This window comes from Canis aureus, chromosome 1 (genome assembly GCF_053574225.1).
Source record: "Canis aureus isolate CA01 chromosome 1, VMU_Caureus_v.1.0, whole genome shotgun sequence".
NCBI classification, from domain to species: domain Eukaryota; kingdom Metazoa; phylum Chordata; class Mammalia; order Carnivora; family Canidae; genus Canis; species Canis aureus.
Window position 1 is genome coordinate 11,164,871 of NC_135611.1, and position 15,819 is coordinate 11,180,689.

The 15,819-nt window shown below is 38.0% G+C and overlaps 1 long non-coding RNA gene across 1 annotated transcript in view; it reads right to left on the reverse strand.

Annotated features, from left to right (window-relative positions):
- Positions 1-12,713: 12,713 nt before the first annotated feature.
- Positions 12,714-15,819, reverse strand: part of LOC144324195 (uncharacterized) — a 187,377-nt gene continuing 184,271 nt past the window's right edge. The window contains exon 2 of the long non-coding RNA XR_013389711.1: positions 12,714-12,765. This is a non-coding gene — a long non-coding RNA (uncharacterized LOC144324195). The remainder of the gene's footprint in view (positions 12,766-15,819) is intronic.

The following is a 15,819-nucleotide window of genomic DNA, read 5'->3' on the forward strand; positions in this document are numbered from 1 at the left end:
TTCAAAAACAAGAAAATCCTACCATTTATGACATCATGAATTTGAGGCCGCTATCTTCAAGAATGGGCAGACCTGTAAGCATGCCCTTTTGGCTTACACACTAGATGTGAAATAACTAATTGATGGTTTTAACAAAACATATTCCTTTGAACCAGATACAGCTAGAAGAGATATAGGAAATGAAGGAAGTCAGCACCAAATTAACAAAATAGGCTACAACCCCAAAACAGAAGCATTTATGCCAGTTTCTGGCTGGAATTGGGACAACATGCTACAGGAATGTGCTAAAGGGATGTACCTTGGCTGAAAGGGTGGAAAATCACCTGTTCAGATAGCAATAGATAGATAGCAATAGATAGCAATGCCAGTGGAACCACACTGCTTGAAGCTCTGGATTGCATCCTGCCACCAACTTATCCAAATGGCAAGTCCTTGCACCTGCCCCTCTAGGACATCTACAAAACTGGTGGTAATGCTAATATCCTTGCGGACCAAGTGGAGACTGGCATTCTCAAACCTAGCATGGTGGTCACCTTTACTCCAACCAATATTACAACTGATGCAGTTATTGAAATATACCCTAAACCTCCGTGAAGCTCTTCTTGGGGACAGTGGGCTTCAATCAAGAACATGTCTGTCAAAGGTGTTTGTTGTGGCATCTTGGCTAGTACCAGCAAAAATGATCCATCAATCAAGCAGCTGGCTTCCCAACTCAGGTAATTGCTCTGAACCATCCAGGCCAAATCAGTGCTGGCTATACACCTGTGCTGGATTGTCACAGGGCTCACACTGCTTGCAAGTTTGGTGATCTGAAGGGGAAAAAATGATCATTTTTCTGGGAAGTAGACAGAAGATAGCTTCAAATTCATGAAGTCTGGTGATGCTGTATCATTGATATGGTTCCTGGAAAGCTCCTGTGAGCTGAGATTTTCTGATTGGTTGTTTTGTTCTTTGGGACAAGAGACAAACTGGCTGTAGGTGTCATCAAAGCAGTTGGCAAAAAGGTTACTGGAGCTAGCAAGATCACCTAGAGTCTGTCCTGAAAGTCCAGAAGGCCAAGTGATTGTTACCGTTAATACCAGCTATCCTAGTCATAATTAAATGTGGAAGAATTATCTTACACCTGTGTGTCTCAATTGGTCACAAATGTTTCATTATAAAATACTTGTTAACAATAATAGTGCCTCATAAAACCTTCAAAAGGAAAAGATGTTTTGAGGAACATTTGATTCTTTTCTGTGTGTGGTAGTTTTAAGTTATTAGTTTTTAAAATCAGTATTTTTTTTCAGGGACACAACTTGACCAAAATTATGACACAAAATTTTGAGACCCATCAAAATAAAGTTTAATAGAAAATAAATAACTGAATAAAGGAAATGTCTCTCATATATTTCTTTAAAACATGTTACCAGATGAGTAGCTGAATATGCCATATTTGTGGGCAAAAATCATACTTCTTTGGTCTTACATTCTTATTCTAATACCTACCAAAACATGCTACCCTGTGGAAACTTGATAACACATTGTATTAATAACAGACACATAAGCAATTTTACTCTAATGTAGCACAACAATCACATTAACTAAATTGGCATAGAATAAAGTAATTGAGAGAGAAAAAGTACTAGTGTAGAAATAACCCAGGGCCAAATATTGTAAGGGCTTTAGATTTTATTCTGAATAAGAAAGGAAACCATTGATAAGATTTGAATAAATAATAGTTGAATTAATAAACATGTCCTGATTTGATTTCCTTAAAAGAGATTTTATGGCCAAATTTTAAAATAGAAGGGAGACTCCTTAAGAAGTAATTGCTAGAATCTGTCCAAAGATAACGATGATTTGGACGAGGATTGGGATGCAGAAAATGGAGCTAACATAAGAAATACAGGAGAGATTTTTCAGGTAAAATCAACCTTTGCAAAGGGTTTGGATCTGGAGAGAGAAGAGTCCAGGGTGTCTCCAGAGTTTTGTCTTGGGCAAATGGACCAAATGGAGTTGACGGCTCCTGAGATAGAGAAGTCTATAGGAAAAACATACTGAAATGTGTAGAAGAGTTATATTTTAAAAGTTTGAATTTCAGATGCTTCTAATATATCCATGTATATTGGACACGCAGGTTAGAGTTTAGGGAAAAAGTCTAGGGTAGTGTTATTTGGTAGATGTAGTATCACACATGGCTGGATTGTCAAAACAGATGCACACAGATAATAAATATAACTCAACATTAAATTTTCCTAATTATTAGTGAAAGATATAACCAAAAAGTAGGCCAACTGCATCCTTATAATATTAGTCTCTCAGATCACCACAAACCCAGCTGATGCAGCTTCCACGACAAAATAAGATAAAAGCAGAGCAAAACAAAAGAACAAGACAAAGCAGAGCAAAGCAAATCCAGACATGTTTCCACCCCGTGATGAGTATTCAATTTGGAAAAAGGAATAGATACTTTGTGCATGGGGCAATTAAGTTCAAAAGAAGTAGCCTTAGTATGAAGGCCTGGTTTCTATAGTCCATTAGTCATTCACACAGGTAGACAGGCCATGCAGCTAACTTTCATTCTCCAGCCAGCTTTGACCCATAAATCTCTAAATTCCAGGTTTATTTTCAATAAGTGATATAGACAAATGGTATACTCTGCTTTCAAAAACTCTTAGGGAAGAACTGCCTCAGATAATCCTGCTGCTATAAATCGCATTGCAATATTTACAAGTAGATTTTGCTGAGATCATCATTGCCTCTTGAGTGCCCAGGAGAGAAGAAATCTGTTCTTAACTCTTTCCCAGAGTCATCAGTATGAATATAATATATGAAGCAATGGAATTGGATGTATAGTGTTTCCTACTAGAGTGAAAGTATATACAACAGTACTTCCTTTCAGCTACTCTTATCCAAGTGCAGAGAGGAGAAAGCATTGGATGCAATAGGGCTTGGCACTTTTCAAGGTGAATACAATAAAAATATATATTATTATTGGTAAAAGGATGAGAAAACAGTATCAGGCAATAAACAACCTGCTATTAATTTTCTTTGTTTACTTGCTTGTCACATTTCCTGGATGTCTGAGATTCTAATCATATGGATCTTTAGTAAGACATGACAGGTAACACTAATGATAATTAGATCCTAATTATGTGGATCCTAAAAAGAATGCCAGGGAAGTTCCAACAGTAGAGAATAATACAGTACATTTACACTGTCATTCATGTTGGATGGAAATCTCTTATTTCATGATAGACCTCTAAAGACTCCAATTCTCCAGTTCAGCACTATTAACCAAAAACTTTAATTTATATTCCTTCCAGATTCTAGATGGAGCTTGATTATCAGTCTTGGTTTATAGTAATGCTATAAATTATCTTTTTATATAAAAATATATATCTAATATATTACATATATCATATAATTATTATATATTCTATAATAGTTATATAATATCATAATTAAATATTATAGAATACTACTTAATATTACATATATTTAGCCTCCTAATATTTGTGTGCATGTTTTAGCTAGAACATGACAGAATCCACTTCTTAAGACATGTCTGCTTCTACTTTCAAATAGAAGTCCTCCTTTTAAGATTTCACAAGAAAAAATTCTGCTTCAGTGAAAATTCACTCAACTAGATAGAAATAGCTTGGTTAACTGTACTTTCTCTGACAGGCTTTATTTTATGCTTCCTTGTAAGTGTGGCTGAATTTGAAGGCAAAATTATGATCATGTATACCAAGTCCATTTATCTACATCATATATGCAAAGAATATTGGAGTCCATGAAGATACACTTAAATTAGTTAAGAAAGAAAGCTCTGTTATCTAGGGTTAGAACAATAGGTCCTTTATTCAAATACTTGATCAGGCATGATCACATGCCACAAACGAGAAATGATATTATTTTATAGTCAATATCTGTCAAGTGTCAGACCACAGCCTCATTTGGCATTTGTCTACCTTGTGAATTGCCAAGGTGGAATCAGAACGCTGCTTCCCAGGATGTCTTGCCACAAGCCAGGGCAAAGAGCAGCACATACTTCCAAAGAAGATTTGAAAGTTGTGGTGCAGACTCAGTGCGCTCTGAGCTCCCTTAGCTATATTCATTGTGGAGATTATTACTTTTTCTTTGGCAGAGATGCTGGCTGTCTGGTACTGGCCTCTGGCTTTTTGAGTATCTAGTGCTGTGCAGTGGTTCAAATAATTTTTGTTAAAAAAGAAAAAAAAAGTATGCTAAGTTTGGACATAAGTAAGTCCTGGCTGTGTGTCATAAACTTTTTTTCCCTGGCCCCTCCAAAACTGTTAGCCAACAAATAACCTATAGAGGACCCTTTCTGTTTAAGCTAGATGAAGCAGTTGCTGTGACTGAATCTTGGCAAATACAAAATAGTCACATCCATTCAATGCTGAGCAATTGGCAAAAATACTTAACCATATGTGGCAAAGGTAATTCTCTTTGTTTTTGCCTGGTATGACTTCATGTGCTGTGTCCAGGAATTAGTGCTGCTGCTCTGCTCTTGCACACCCTGAACTGTTTTTGTCCTCTGTATGTATGAGGGTGACCCTTTGCTATCATTTTCCCTTGAATTTGTCTTCCTTGAAAAATCTATTAGCAATAAATACAGTTATTACTATTCATAACCAATCTTTCCTGATGTTCTGGGTATTTTTTGTTAGTTTACCTCACTCTTTTTTTCTCCTCTTTTTATTTTTTTCCTCTTGATTGGGTCACATTTATCAGATTTTACAATGTGGTGTTATCAAAGGTATTCCATAGAATGATAACATTTTTTTTAACATGATTGTACAATTTGAAGGCAGGCTCATTTCTACTGTATTTTTTGTGATACATTTCTTTGAAAGATGTTGCTTATATTGTAAAAAAAAAAATCCACAAACTTTATTAAGCAAACCATATAAGAAGTTAAAACCTAAGCTTAGAAACAAATGTGTTCATTACCTACTAAAAAACAAAGATTTAAAAAACAATTCGTCAGGTGTGACAGAAAAATCATCAGGAATCAGGCATAAATTATGGCTCTCTGGATCTCAGCTCTACATCATATCTGGGAGTATTTAGCTTGATCCTCATCACTTTTTGAACAAACAATGTTTTGAATATATTTGCTAAATTCATATGACTGATTTTTCAGCCCCAATGAGCAACCAGGCCCCTGATGCTAGGAAAAGAGTTTAATAATCAATAGCAAAGTCAGAATCCTTTTCCAGATAAAGAATTACCAATCAACCGTGTCACATTTTTCTTACTAATATGCCTGTTTGCTTATGTTAATTATTACTATGTATATTTTGAGTAAATGGAAAAAAACAACTTTTTAAAGGTTTACTTCTCTGCGCAAAGAATACGTTCTCAAGTCTAGCAAATTACAGACTTAAAAAAAAAAGATTGTATTTACTTATTCATGAGAGACATGAGCACAGGCAGAGAGAGAAGAAGGCTCCCTGTGGGGAACCGGATGCAGGACTCAATCCAAGGACCCCGGGATCATAACCTGAGCCAAAGGCAGATACCCAATCACTGAGCCATCTAAGCATCCCAAGTTATAGATGTTTATTGTTTTGAAATATAACTTTGGGAAAAAAAAGAAATATAACTTTGGAGACATATCCCTCCTTTTAACAGTTACATGAAAGTCTTAATGAATTACTCTGTAACTCTGAATCCCACATAATTAAATTATTTGGCTAGTTTCCAGTAAGGTTATCCTTCTAGATAGAACAAAGAGATTCCTTTAGGGCCAGTATGTTGATCTATGCATGAAGTCCAGAAATAAAGACAGACATGTGTGGCCAACTAATTTTTGACCAAAGTGCCAAGAAAAATCAATGGGAGAAGGATGATATTTTCAACAAAGTGTTCTGAAATAACTGGATAGTGTTATGGGAATAAAATCCTGAGGCAGCACACATACTTTGCAACATAAACTATAGGCCTAAGTGTACAACTGAAATTCATCCAATAGTAGAAAATACAGGGCAAATCCCTTGTGACTTTTGCTTGGCTGAAATCATGCAGGGCATAAAAATATGATTTATAAATTATAATTTATAAATCTGATTGATAAATTGAACTTCATAAAAATTTAAAACTTACATTCTTTGAAAAAGAATATTCATACAGTGAAAATGTTAGTTACATCCTGAAGGAAAGTTTGCAGGACACACAAACCTGTCAAGAATTCTTATCATTCAGGAATAAGACAACCCTCCATAAAATTGGGTAACTTCACTAAAGAAGGTATAGGAAAGAAAACCACCAGAAAAAGATATTCAATAGAATTAGTCATTAGGGGGAAATCAATTTAAAACCACATAGCTAATATGTTCAAAAATCTAAAAACACAACAAGAGAAACAGACAATTAAAAATGCTGGAAAAGGGGGGGAGGAGCAAGATGGCGGAGGAGCAGGGTCTCCAAATCACCTGTCTCCACCAAACTACCTAGAAAACCTTCAAATTATCCTGAAAATCTATGAATTCGGCCTGAGATTCAAAGAGAGACCAGCTGGAATGCTACAGTGAGAAGAGTTCGCGCTTCTATCAAGGTAGGAAGACGGGGGAAAAGGAATAAAGGAACAAAGGCCTCCAAGGGGGAGGGGCCCCGCGAGGAGCCGGGCTGAGGCCGGGGCGAGTGTCCCCAGGACAGGAGAGCCCCGTCCCGGAGACGCAGCAGCTGCACCGACCTTCCCGGGCGGAAAGGGGCTCGTGGGGAGTTGGAGCAGGACCAGGAGGGCGAGGAGGCCCTCGGGCTCCCGGGGACAGTAACAGCAACTGCGCGCCCAGGAGAGTGCGCCGAGCTCCCTAAGGGCTGCAGCGCGCACGGCGGGACCGGCGGGACCCGGAGCAGCTGAAGGGGCTCGGGCGGCGGCTCCGCGGAGGGGGCTGCGCGGCCCCGGGAGCAGCTCGGAGGGGCTCGGGCAGAAGAAGAGGCTCCGTGCGGAGGGGGCTGCGCGGTTCCAGGAGCAGCTCGGAGGGGCTCGGGCGGCAGCTCCGCGGAGGGGGTTGCGCGGCCCGGGAGCGCGAATCCAACAGCGCAGGCCCCGGAGCACAGGGCGCCGGGACACAGCCCAGGATCCCGCCTCCCCCGGGACAGGCAGAGGCCGGGAGGGCCCAGGACAGCGAGGACGCTCCTGCCCCAGCTGAGCACATCAGCGGCCCCGCCCCGGAGCCTCCAGGCCCTGCAGACGGAGTTCCTGCCGGAGCTGAATCCAGGTTTCCAGAGCTGCCCCGCCACTGGGGCTGTTCCTCCTGCGGCCTCACGGGGTAAACAACCCCCACCGAGCCCTGCACCAGGCAGGGGCACAGCAGCTCCCCCAACTGCTAACACCTGAAAATCAGCACAACAGGCCCCTCCCCCAGAACACCAGCTAGACGGACAACTTCCAGGAGAAGCCAAGGGACTTAAAGAACACAGAATCAGAAGATACTCCTCGGTGGTTCTTTTTTTTGTTTGTTTGTTTTTGTTTTTGTTTTTGTTTTTGTTTTGTTTTGCTTTTTGATTTGTTTCCTTCCCCCACCCCCTTTTTTTCTCCTTTCTTTTTCTTTCTCTTTCTTCTTTTTTTTTTTTTCGTTTTTTTTTCTTTTTCTTCCCTTTTTTTTTCTCTTTCTCTTTTCTTTCCTTCTTTCTCTCCTCTCTTTTTCTCTTTTTCCCAATACAACTTGCTTTTGGCCACTCTGCACTGAGCAAAATGACTAGAAGGAAAACCTCACCTCAAAAGAAAGAATCAGAAACAGTCCTCTCTCCCACAGAGTTACAAAATCTGGATTACAATTCAATGTCAGAAAGCCAATTCAGAAGCACTATTATACAGCTACTGGTGGCTCTAGAAAAAAGTATAAAGGACTCAAGAGACTTCATGACTGCAGAATTTAGAGCTAATCAGGCAGAAATTAAAAACCAATTGAATGAGATGCAATCCAAACTAGAAGTCCTAACGACGAGGGTTAACGAGGTGGAAGAACGAGTGAGTGACCTAGAAGACAAGTTGACAGCAAAGAGGGAAACTGAGGAAAAAAGAGACAAACAATTAAAAGACCATGAAGATAGATTAAGGGAAATAAACGACAGCCTGAGGAAGAAAAACCTACGTTTAATTGGGGTTCCCGAGGGCGCCGAAAGGGACAGAGGGCCAGAATATGTATTTGAACAAATTCTAGCTGAAAACTTTCCTAATCTGGGAAGGGAAACAGGCATTCAGATCCAGGAAATAGAGAGATCCCCCCCTAAAATCAATAAAAACCGTTCAACACCTCGACATTTAATTGTGAAGCTTGCAAATTCCAAAGATAAGGAGAAGATCCTTAAAGCAGCAAGAGACAAGAAATCCCTGACTTTTATGGGGAGGAGTATTAGGGTAACAGCAGACCTCTCCACAGAGACCTGGCAGGCCAGAAAGGGCTGGCAGGATATATTCAGGGTCCTAAATGAAAAGAACATGCAACCAAGAATACTTTATCCAGCAAGGCTCTCATTCAAAATGGAAGGAGAGATAAAGAGCTTCCAAGACAGGCAGCAACTAAAAGAATATGTGACCTCCAAACCAGCTCTGCAAGAAATTTTAAGGGGGCCTCTTAAAATTCCCCTTTAAGAAGAAGTTCAGTGGAACAGTCCACAAAAACAAAGACTGAATAGATATCATGATGACACTAAACTCATATCTCTCAATAGTAACTCTGAATGTGAACGGGCTTAATGACCCCATCAAAAGGCGCAGGGTTTCAGACTGGATAAAAAAGCAGGACCCATCTATTTGCTGTCTACAAGAGACTCATTTTAGACAGAAGGACACCTACAGCCTGAAAATAAAAGGTTGGAGAACCATTTACCATTCGAATGGTCCTCAAAAGAAAGCAGGGGTAGCCATCCTTATATCAGATAAACTAAAATTTACCCCAAAGACTGTAGTGAGAGATGAAGAGGGACACTATATCATACTTAAAGGATCTATTCAACAAGAGGACTTAACAATCCTCAATATATATGCTCCGAATGTGGGAGCTGCCAAATATATAAATCAATTATTAACCAAAGTGAAGAAATACTTAGATAATAATACACTTATACTTGGTGACTTCAATCTAGCTCTTTCTATACTCGATAGGTCTTCTAAGCAAAACATCTCCAAAGAAACGAGAGCTTTAAATGATACACTGGACCAGATGGATTTCACAGATATCTACAGAACTTTACATCCAAACTCAACTGAATACACATTCTTCTCAAGCGCACATGGAACTTTCTCCAGAATAGACCACATATTGGGTCACAAATCGGGTCTGAACCGATACCAAAAGATTGGGATTGTCCCCTGCATATTCTCGGACCATAATGCCTTGAAATTAGAACTAAATCACAACAAGAAGTTTGGAAGGACCTCAAACACATGGAGGTTAAGGACCATCCTGCTAAAAGATAAAAGGGTCAACCAGGAAATTAAGGAAGAATTAAAAAGATTCATGGAAACTAATGAGAATGAAGATACAACCGTTCAAAATCTTTGGGATGCAGCAAAAGCAGTCCTAAGGGGGAAATACATCGCAATACAAGCATCCATTCAAAAACTGGAAAGAACTCAAATACAAAAGCTAACCTTACACATAAAGGAGCTAGAGAAAAAACAGCAAATAGATCCTACACCCAAGAGAAGAAGGGAGCTAATAAAGATTCGAGCAGAACTCAACGAAATCGAGACCAGAAGAACTGTGGAACAGATCAACAGAACCAGGAGTTGGTTCTTTGAAAGAATTAATAAGATAGATAAACCATTAGCCAGCCTTATTAAAAAGAAGAGAGAGAAGACTCAAATTAATAAAATCATGAATGAGAAAGGAGAGATCACTACCAACACCAAGGAAATACAAACGATTTTAAAAACATATTATGAACAGCTATACGCCAATAAATTAGGCAATCTAGAAGAAATGGACGCATTTCTGGAAAGCCACAAACTACCAAAACTGGAACAGGAAGAAATAGAAAACCTGAACAGGCCAATAACCAGGGAGGAAATTGAAGCAGTCATCAAAAACCTCCCAAGACACAAGAGTCCAGGGCCAGATGGCTTCCCAGGAGAATTTTATCAAACGTTTAAAGAAGAAATCATACCTATTCTCCTAAAGCTGTTTGGAAAGATAGAAAGAGATGGAGTACTTCCAAATTCGTTCTATGAAGCCAGCATCACCTTAATTCCAAAGCCAGACAAAGACCCCGCCAAAAAGGAGAATTACAGACCAATATCCCTGATGAACATGGATGCAAAAATTCTCAACAAGATACTGGCCAATAGGATCCAACAGTACATTAAGAAAATTATTCACCATGACCAAGTAGGATTTATCCCTGGGACACAAGGCTGGTTCAACACCCGTAAAACAATCAATGTGATTCATCATATCAGCAAGAGAAAAACAAAGAACCATATGATCCTCTCATTGGATGCAGAGAAAGCATTTGACAAAATACAGCATCCATTCCTGATCAAAACTCTTCAGAGTGTAGGGATAGAGGGAACATTCCTCGACATCTTAAAAGCCATCTATGAAAAGCCCACAGCAAATATCATTCTCAATGGGGAAGCACTGGGAGCCTTTCCCCTAAGATCAGGAACAAGACAGGGATGTCCACTCTCACCACTGCTATTCAACATAGTACTGGAAGTCCTAGCCTCAGCAATCAGACAACAAAAAGACATTAAAGGCATTCAAATTGGCAAAGAAGAAGTCAAACTCTCCCTCTTCGCCGATGACATGATACTCTACATAGAAAACCCAAAAGTCTCCACCCCAAGATTGCTAGAACTCATACAGCAATTCGGTAGCGTGGCAGGATACAAAATCAATGCCCAGAAGTCAGTGGCATTTCTATACACTAACAATGAGACTGAAGAAAGAGAAATTAAGGAGTCAATCCCATTTACAATTGCACCCAAAAGCATAAGATACCTAGGAATAAACCTCACCAAAGATGTAAAGGATCTATACCCTCAAAACTATAGAACACTTCTGAAAGAAATTGAGGAAGACACAAAGAGATGGAAAAATATTCCATGCTCATGGATTGGCAGAATTAATATTGTGAAAATGTCAATGTTACCCAGGGCAATATACACGTTTAATGCAATCCCTATCAAAATACCATGGACTTTCTTCAGAGAGTTAGAACAAATTATTTTAAGATTTGTGTGGAATCAGAAAAGACCCCGAATAGCCAGGGGAATTTTAAAAAAGAAAACCATATCTGGGGGCATCACAATGCCAGATTTCAGGTTGTACTACAAAGCTGTGGTCATCAAGACAGTGTGGTACTGGCACAAAAACAGACACATAGATCAGTGGAACAGAATAGAGAATCCAGAAGTGGACCCTGAACTTTATGGGCAACTAATATTCGATAAAGGAGGAAAGACTATCCATTGGAAGAAAGACAGTCTCTTCAATAAATGGTGCTGGGAAAATTGGACATCCACATGCAGAAGAATGAAACTAGACCACTCTCTTTCACCATACACAAAGATAAACTCAAAATGGATGAAAGATCTAAATGTGAGACAAGATTCCATCAAAATCCTAGAGAAGAACACAGGCAACACCCTTTTTGAACTCGGCCATAGTAACTTCTTGCAAGATACATCCACGAAGGCAAAAGAAACAAAAGCAAAAATGAACTATTGGGACTTCATCAAGATAAGAAGCTTTTGCACAGCAAAGGATACAGTCAACAAAACTCAAAGACAACCTACAGAATGGGAGAAGATATTTGCAAATGACATATCAGATAAAGGGCTAGTTTCCAAGATCTATAAAGAACTTATTAAACTCAACACCAAAGAAACAAACAATCCAATCATGAAATGGGCAAAAGACATGAACAGAAATCTCACAGAAGAAGACATAGACATGGCCAACATGCACATGAGAAAATGCTCTGCATCACTTGCCATCAGGGAAATACAAATCAAAACCACAATGAGATACCACCTCACACCAGTGAGAATGGGAAAAATTAACAAGGCAGGAAACAACAAATGTTGGAGAGGATGTGGAGAAAAGGGAACCCTCTTACACTGTTGGTGGGAATGTGAACTGGTGCAGCCACTGTGGAAAACTGTGTGGAGGTTCCTCAAACAGTTAAAAATATACCTGCCCTACGACCCAGCAATTGCACTGTTGGGGATTTACCCCAAAGATACAAATGCAATGAAACGCTGGGACACCTGCACCCCGATGTTTCTAGCAGCAATGGCCACGATAGCCAAACTGTGGAAGGAGCCTCGGTGTCCAACGAAAGATGAATGGATAAAGAAGATGTGGTTTATGTATACAATGGAATATTACTCAGCTATTAGAAATGACAAATACCCACCATTTGCTTCAACGTGGATGGAACTGGAGGGTATTATGCTGAGTGAAGTAAGTCAGTCGGAGAAGGACAAACATTATATGTTCTCATTCATTTGGGGAATATAAATAATAGTGAAAGGGAAGATGAGGGAAGGGAGAAGAAATGTGTGGGAAATATCAGAAAGGGAGACAGAACATAAAGACTGCTAACTCTGGGAAACGAACTAGGGGTGGTAGAAGGGGAGGAGGGCGGGGGGTGGGAGTGCATGGGTGACGGGCACTGGGTGTTATTCTGTATGTTAGTAAATTGAACACCAATAAAAAAAAAAAAAAATAAAAAAAAATAAAAAAAAAAAATAAAAAAAATAAAAAAAAAAAAAAAAAAAAAAAAAAAAAAAAAAAAAAAATGCTGGAAAAGCATTTGTAGAAACCAAAACCCATGCTTTTAATCAGAATGCAAAATGTACCTATGACTTCAATTAAAATTGGCAAAGGTAAACATATACTTATCATAAAAGCAGCTATTCCATTCCTCAATATTTATGCAGGAATACATAAAACATGTCTGTCACAAAATCCTTTATGGGGACATGTTTATAGTCACTCACTCACTAAAGGCAACACTCGGAAACAACCAAATGCCCATCAACTGATGAACTGATAACTCAACTGTGGTATATCCATACTACACAGGTGGATGTGTGCATCTGTGTGTGCCTTCCCTTCATGTATTGACTATAATCACTCTATAAGTTCATGTTCTCAATAAAGGGATATTTGGATTTTTTAATTTAAAAATTATTTGCATATCAATTATAATCAGATAACTAAATCCTCTTTGAGACAATAGAGAAATAATAGCTAATATGTTTTAATGTACATTTTACATTATTCTAAGTGCTTAATATCAACATGTGATATACATATTTCTCCTAATGACAAATTAGTCTTAAATTTGACTCCTACCTGCTCAGAACGATGTTCTTCTAAAAGAAATACAAAATACTTTGGCTATCACCAGTATATATATTTAAAACAAAGACAATATGTCAAGAGCATGGAGTCCACCTGTTTACCACTCACAGAACAACTGAGCAGAAGCAATGTGCACATGGGGTGGGGGGTACCACCACAGCAGGTTAAATATTTGGTAGCAAACATTTACAGAGTAAATAAGAGGCAAATCCTACGTATATATAGTGTTAATATTTGACATTTAACATGAATGTTAACAGATGGGCTAAATGCCCTCTGAAAAAAAATGTGGAGCTGAGGAGACCCAGAGAGCCAAAATTTACACCTGATTCATGACCATTTTCCTTTCATAGCTGGAGAGTTTTTAAAAATCTTTATTTTCTAGTAGGTAATGCGCACATTTGTTTCTAAGCTTGGATTTCAGATTATATAGTTTGCTTAATAAAATTCCAGATTTTTTTTTTTTTACAATATAAGTGCCATCTCTCAAAGAGAAATGGATCACAGAATGAAAAAAGAAATGCAGAGGAGTATGTCTTCCAATAATATATTGTCTTATTCTGCTAAAAAATTATGTGATCATCCTGTGAAATACTTTTGACACCACCCCACTATAAGATCTGATAGAGGTGACCGAGATGAAAAGAGTGTGGGAAACAAGCAAAAAAATACCCAAATTGTAAAGAAAGATTGGTTACAAATAGCAATAGCTGTATTTACTGCCAGTAGGTTTTTCAAGAAAGACATCTCAGTACCAGAGTTTAGTCTGAGTTCAATATTGCTTTTAGTATTGTTTGTTCCTGAAACTGCTAATAATCAATGCTTCATATGTGTAGTGGATGCAGTGATAATATACTCCACTGATTCCTTTTCTACTTGAGGACCGCGTAACAGTGCATTAACACTAGAAGGAATAACTATGCTCTTCTGGAAGGTATACCACCGAATTTAATGCCTATTTTCCAAGCCTTAATGTTCCAATTAAACAAACAATTTTCGTTGTAAGGATCAGGGTAAAGTCTCCTTATTTATACCTGTAATACAAGTCTATGAGGTTTTCATTGTCTACTTTGGGTATTTTCAAGTGTACCTACTAACAGCCTACCATAAAGCAATGGTTGAGATGATGAGAAGCTGACCAACTCACATCAGAAAAGAAGTGGTGAAAAGAGAAGACAATAATTCAGTTGCTGAAGGTCACAGATCCTTTAGTTTATACTCTCAGAAAAGACCACTTTGTATCTTAAATCATTATCCACTCTAAAGAACTATATTTTAATGAAAGCAAAGAGAAAGTAGATAAATATTTTCTGAATTATAAACAAATCACCATGTAATGTGAAATTTTGAAAGTGTATAATATTTTTCCCAATCGACCTTCCAAATCTGATATCTGATAATATGCAAACATCTGTAAAAATGTTTTCCATTTCCTCTGGTGATGGTGCAATTACACAATAGAAAGTCAAATCTGAAGTGAATTGCATTGCTTTAAGGAATACAATTTTCTATTGCACGTAATGACATTGTTCCTTTGTGTAGAAGGGAAGAGTAATTATCTTAGACTAATTTTAATGCATGTTGGTTCAATTAACCAGACAATATATGAATTATAGTGTTAATATCCATGGGAAAAGTAAAAGTAAAAAACAATGAACAGTTGCGTTCTTGCAAAACCTACGGAAATACCTCTTTGTGACAATGCAGGTGGTATAATACTGCATACAATCAAATTTTTACTATACAACATTTTGGAACAAAATTGAATTCTGTCACATATGGTAGTTCATTGTATTATGATCTGCGACTCTCTATGGTGTAAACCACATTTCCAGATGGCAGAAGTAAATATGGACTCCCCATGATAAAAAAACACTAGGCAATTTTAGTTTTGGCATAGTATATAATTGCTAAACAAAAAACAAAGACGAGAACAAAGAGAAATTTTTGGAAAGTTTATTGATTGCTTTTATTATTTCCTGACTCAATAAGTAACACATGCTCATGTGGAATATTTTGGAAAACGGAAATATTTGGAAATTCTTTGAAATAGACATAAAAGTGAAAATAACAATGACCTTTAATCACACAATACAGAACATATTGTGAATGCATGCATTTTCCGTGTTTATGTGTGCTGCCTGGGCATTATACAGAACTCATTCGTATATATTTATCATAAACTTGGAACTTAATGAATAAAGGTTTTATACAATAAATGTTTGCTAAATCATATCATATAGCATTTGAAATGTAATTTTGTAGATGAATACTATATGCTTTCTTTATAGTAAAACACTTGTCAATAATGTAGGTAAAATTATTTCTACTTTATAGATGACAAAACCAGAAAAGTAACTTACACAATGTCATACACTAGATGGTAAGACTCTCTCCCCAGTGCTAGTTTTCTTAATAACTACGCTATAACATAACTTGAATAAAGTTGTATAACTAGGTCAGGTGATACAAAAATTGCTGAACTAGG